Source organism: Buteo buteo, chromosome 20, assembly GCF_964188355.1.
Source record: "Buteo buteo chromosome 20, bButBut1.hap1.1, whole genome shotgun sequence".
Classification (NCBI taxonomy): Eukaryota; Metazoa; Chordata; class Aves; order Accipitriformes; family Accipitridae; genus Buteo; species Buteo buteo.
The window spans coordinates 22,112,589-22,118,588 of record NC_134190.1 but is presented as its reverse complement, the minus strand read 5'-3'; positions in this window follow the sequence as shown (position 1 = coordinate 22,118,588).

The following is a 6,000-nucleotide window of genomic DNA, read 5'->3' as shown; positions in this document are numbered from 1 at the left end:
TTGCAGTACTGAATCAGACTCATCTAAAGAAACAGTGAAGAAAAAATCCAGTGGTAAGGAAAACAGAAACATGAGACGGAGGAGACCTCGAGTGGTGACGTGAGGATCATAGAAATGGGGCTTCAGAAGAGTCATCACAAACCTTATTCTGTAATTGCAAAGCGTACTGCCACAGTACCTCTAAAGCTGCAAAGTCAGCAGGGACAGTACATGGTAGATAAGTAAGCAAGCAGAAAACAAATAGCACTGAAAACTGAATATGACATGGTTGAAAAAATTTTTTTTGACAAGGGACATACAAGCAAGATGTGAATGGAAGACACAGCATCATGCTAGAGTTCAAAACGAAAGGTGGAGAATTGCATGTTCTTATCAGAAGAAGAAATTCTAAGATAAGCTAAGTGCAAGCTACCAACAAAGCAACTTGTGTCAGTCCCAGATTATTTTTTTTTTTATAGAATGAAAACTATATTTGCTTGGCCAGCATAAGCAAGTTCATTTTCCATAACAACTGCTTCCTGTAGGGTAAGATTTAGTGGAGACCTTGTTTATTTAGCACATCTGAGACTTCTGGTTGAAGGGTCCAAGCCCTGTGACTGCATTTCTTGTTGAGCAGAGAACCTGTGCAGGTTTTGGCCTGTATAGAAATTAAGATGAAAGGAGACTGTGCTTGCAGCTAATTGCCATATGAGTATGTGTATAGGGTTTGCGTGGCAAGGTTTTGGTAGCAGGGGTGGGCTACAGGAGTGGCTTCTATGAGAAGATGCCAGAAGCTTCCGCCATGTCCAACAGAGCCAATGCCAGCCGGCTCCAAGATGGACCCACCTCTGGCCAAAGCCGAGCGTATCAGTGACAGTTGTAGTGCCTCTGGGATAATATATTTAAGAAGGGAGAAAGAAAAAAACCAACAAACCTATGCAACTGCAGACTGAGAGGAGTGAGAACATGTGAGAAGAAAAACCCTGCAAACCCCCAGGTCAGTGCAGAAGGAGGGGGAGGAGATGCTCCAGGCGCTGGAGCAGAGATTCCCCTGCAGTCCATGGGGAAGACCCTGGTGAGGCAGGCTGTCCCCCTGCAGCCCAGGGAGGTCCATGGTGGAGAAGATCTCCACCTGCAGCCTGGGGAGGACCCCACACCGAAGCAAGACGATGTCCGAAGGAGGCTGGGACCCCGTGGGAAGCCTACGCTGGAGCAGGTTCCTGGCAGGACCTGCGGCCCTGCAGGGGACCCATGCTGGAGCAGGCTGTGCCTGAAGGACTGCAGCCCGTGAGAGGGACCCACACTGGAGCGGTTCATGAAGAACTGCAGCCCATGGGAAGGACCCATGCTGGAAAAATCTGTGGAGGACTGTCTCCCATGGGAGAGACCCCACGCTGGAGCAGGGAAAGAATGTGAGGAGTCCTGCCCCTGAGGAGGAAGGAGCGGCAGAGACAAGGTGTCATGAACTGACTGCAACCCCCATTCCTTGTCTCCCTGTGCCATTCAGGGAGGGTTGGTAGAGAATCTGGAAGTGAAGCAGTGCCCAGGAAGAAGGGAGGGGTGGGTGGAAGGTGTTTTAAGATTTGGGTTTATTTCTCATTACCTTACTCTGATTTGATTGGTAATAAATTAGACTAATTTCCCCAAGTCTGTTTTGCCTGTGATGGTAATTGCTAAGTGATTTCTCCCTGTCCTTATTTTGACCAACGAGAGCCTTTTGCTATATTTTCTCTCCCCTGTCCAGTTGAGGAGGAGAGTGATAGTGCAGCTTTGGTGGGCATCTGGCATCCAGCCAGGGTCAACACACCACAAAATGACACAATGTTCTGTAGGTAAATGCCAGGAGTTATAGCTCTGCAATTGATGTGATGGATGGAGAGCAAAACTACAGAGCAAAGCAGGAGCTCCTCAAAGAATAGCAGTGTCTGTAATGTCTCCCATGGACTGTACTAAAGCCAGTTTCCATTTTCACTTTTTTTCAAAAGAGAAGAGACAAACTCTGATACAAAATTGAATTGGTAACTTCAGTGCTTTTGTTTTTAGCTTTAAATCATTTAATATGGCTCAAAGAATAGCAAGATGGTTTCAACCCTAAAAGGCTACATAGATAACAGACATTTTCTAGTAGCAACTTTACTAGCATATTCATGTCATATCTTAGGACAGAAAAGCGATTTTCATGTACTACCTATGTTGGCCCTTTCAAGGCACTGGGCAGTTGCTTCCTGGCCCCTCCGTTCCTTGTAGTGAATTTTTATCTTTCTTTGTTCACGTATTCTGTCCTCCTTGGTAGCCAGAGGTGAAAAGCTAATATTTTTATCATTATTTTTCCATTCAAACTCTCTTCCCTAATGCAATTCCATTCATATATTTATGTTCCGTAATGTTATATTCTCAGCAGCCTGAATTAGTTTTGTGACCATTGGCCATCCAATACCCATTAGTCCCAGAGAGGAAATATAAAAAGTGCATTGGGGATACATTAATGGTGGGAGCATCTATATAGGGAATATCTCCATTGCAGACTTATCTGAGCTAATTAATCCTGGGATCAGAGTGTTCCATTTAACCTAACCTGAGTGTAAGTATTCCCACAGCAAGGCCTTCTGTGTGTTGCTCTCCCCAAACCAACGTATGTGTGTGCCTGGGGGAGCTTACCCCTGCTGCTTTGTGCTGCGGTGCTCTGGGATTTGTTCCTATGCAGCTGAGTCAACTGTGAGAAAATGTCTTGCCTTCAGAAAGGGTTGTTAGGACAGTGCTAGGGCACTCACCACATCTCTGTTGTATCTGAAGACAGGTCCTGGGCTAAGCTAAAGGACAGAAAAGGCATTATTAGTTCATACATACAGCTGAAAGCAAGTGTGCCTGGGGTGAAATAACCATATAGTGAGGTTAACAGGTAAAAAACAAGGGTTGAGTGAAAAACACTGGTAAGACTAAAACCTAAGTCTGTAGTGGATAAATATTCTTGCTTGCCTATTTTACAACTTGATTCTGTTCAAAATTATTAAAAGTGCAACAGTGAGAAATATGACCAAATAAAGGTGCCTCTGTATAGTTAAACTGTCGACTTTTACGCCTTATTACAAAAATTAAGAATCTGTTTTATTGCTATATGCAACTGAAGGTTATGGAGACCCTAATGAGTGATGTTATTACTATTTCTATTTTTTTACATTTATAACAGTGGGGAAAGTTCAGGTCAGTATCTAGTCAAAGTTGATAGCTATTTGGAACAGAAACAAATTTGATAATGCTGATAGGCTAATTTATTGACTGGTAAGGCTTTTTAATAAGCTGATAGTTTCTAATCACTTGTAATTAATAAGCATCCATATTACTAAATCCTTTTGGAGTAACATATTTGACCTCAAAAGCTAGACAGAATAATTCATTCTCTCCTATCTCCAAATGAATTTGCAGCATCTCAGAATGGTTGAAGTTGGAAGGGAACTCTGGAGGTCATCTTGTCCAACCCCTTTCGGCTCAAGCAGGGCCACATAGACCTGGTTGCCCAGGATCATGTCCAGATGTCTTTTGAAGGATAGTCTAGATAGTCTCCAAGGCTGGAGACTCCACAACCTCCCTGAGCAACCTGTGCCAGTGCTCAGTCACCCTCACAGTAAAAAAGTGTCTCCTGATGTTCAGAGTTCTGCCTGTGTTTCAGTTCATGCCCTTTGCTTCTGATCCTGGTACTGGACAGCACTGAAAAAAGCCTGGCTCAATCTTCTTTGTGCTCTCTATTCAGGTATTTACATACATTGATAAGGTCCCCCCAGAGTCTTCTCCAGGCTGAATAGTCCAAGCTCTCTCAGCCTTTCCTTGTAGGAGAGATGCTCCAGTCCCTCACCTTCATGGCCCTTTTACTGGACTTTCTCCAATAGCTCCATATTTCTTCAGTGCTGGGAAGCCCTGAACTGGACACAGTACTCCAGGCGTGGCCTCACCAGTGCTGAGTAGAGGGGAAGGATCACCTCCCTTAACCTGCCGGCAATACTCCTAATACAGCCCAGCGTACCATTAGCCCTCTTTGTGGCAAGGGCACATTGCTGGCTCATGTTCTACTTGGGTGTCCACCAGGACCCCCAGGTCCTTCTCTCTGCCAAGATGCTTTCCAGCAGGGCAGCCCCCAGCATACACTGCTGTGTGGGGCTGTTCCTCCCCAGGTGCAGGACTTGTGGAACTTCCCTTTGTTGAACTTCAGGGGGTTCCTGTCAGCCCATTTCTCCAGCCTGTCCAGGCCCCTCTGGATGGCAGCACGACCCTCTGGCCTGTCAGCCACTCCTCCCAGTTTTATGCCATCAGCACAAACGCAGTTAATGAAATGATACATGCTGACTGAAGAGAATGATGTTAAGTCTTAGCCAACATATCCCTAATGACTTGCTGAGAAGGATAAGGTATAAGAGTTATCATAATGATGAATGAGGTCAGTAATCATACAATTAAATGTTTTCACGTGTAGCAGAATAGGATATTACATAAAATAGAAAAATTCCTGTTTAACTGGAGCCTATATCAGGCATAACTTTTTGTCAGAGTCAGGAGTTGTCTGTCTGAAGAAATGTGAGCAGAAATGAAGGAAGAAATAATACATGTATAGTGGAAAAATAACATGGGTAAAAGTTGCCTGAAAGGTCTCCTGATAATAAATAGAAAATGAGATTTGCTATCATGAAAGAAAATACTAGATAGGAGCTGCTAGTTATTATCCTATGAGAAAATACCATTGAAACTAAAAGCTGGTGAGATGGTGGAAACACTGGCAGCACAGTGCTACAGGTAACTTTTGCAGTTAACAATGTAGGTATTAGACATTCTCAGAAATCTGCAGATTACTTCTGATCCAGTTTGAAATTGGCATGTTTGGTAATAGAAAGATTGCTGAGAGGCTTCTGTGCTTGAAACAGGAGCCTGCTCCTGACATGGATGTGAAAGGTTCTAGGCAGAGGCTCATATTCCCAAACCCCCATAGGTTTGGGCAGGCAGGCTCTCAGTGTGGGTATGACTCTCTCTGCTCTTTAAATAGCAATGATCTTCAGCTAGACTTAATTATAAGACTTAATTAAGAAGACTTAATTATAAAGGTTATATCTTTGGGTTATTTGTAAATGACTAAAAAATGGTAAAGTTCCTCACAATATTACAACCAAATGTCCAGCTAGTTTAGGATTCAACCTGACGTTAGAAGGCAATGCAATTAAAATCTAAAATAGATCTGAAATTTTCTACCAACCCCTGACTGTATTATATTCAGTATTTAAAATAAAATTTCATTTATGGTTCTGCAGTTAGGTGTAATATAAAGAAGAACTGAAGTTAAGTATATATTTTTGCAAATGTCACTTACTTGTAGATTTATACAGTAACCAAAACTTACGACAGCTTAAAGTAAAATGAAGTGACTTGTAAAAAAAATTATTTTTGTCTAACTTAAATTGCATTTAAGAAAAACATGGTTTAAGGCAGGGTACTCCAAACATATCTCTTCTGAGAATGATATATGGTGAATTTCTTTGGAGTCACTAGTCAATAACAGGTGTGTAAAATTTCACATTCTTGTTCTTTGGAGCAAAGCAAGGCTGGAAAAAACCCCATGTATTCACATATTTTCTGCTTTTAAGAATAAAAGAAAGCAATGCATCTTGCCATTTGTCCCAGTCCATCTGAGAACTTGACATCCTCAGACTGAGATGAGTGAAAAAGGGAAAAATAGTGGAAACTAGGGGAAAAGAAAATATTGCCTGGAAAGAAAAGAGTGCATGTCAATAACTAATTCTAAGTTTTTCCTTAGTCTGCAAAATTCACGATGGAATAAATTAAATTTTACATTACACATTGCATGTAGATTACATATACATTATGCACATTATTACATAAAACATAATGTAATCTTTATTATAGGAACAAAATATTGAAAATAAAATCTCTATTTACACAGAGGTGAAAAGATTAGATTTTATTATGGGTTTTATAGCTATATAATAAACAAGAGCACTAAACTAGTTTCTTCAAATGCAA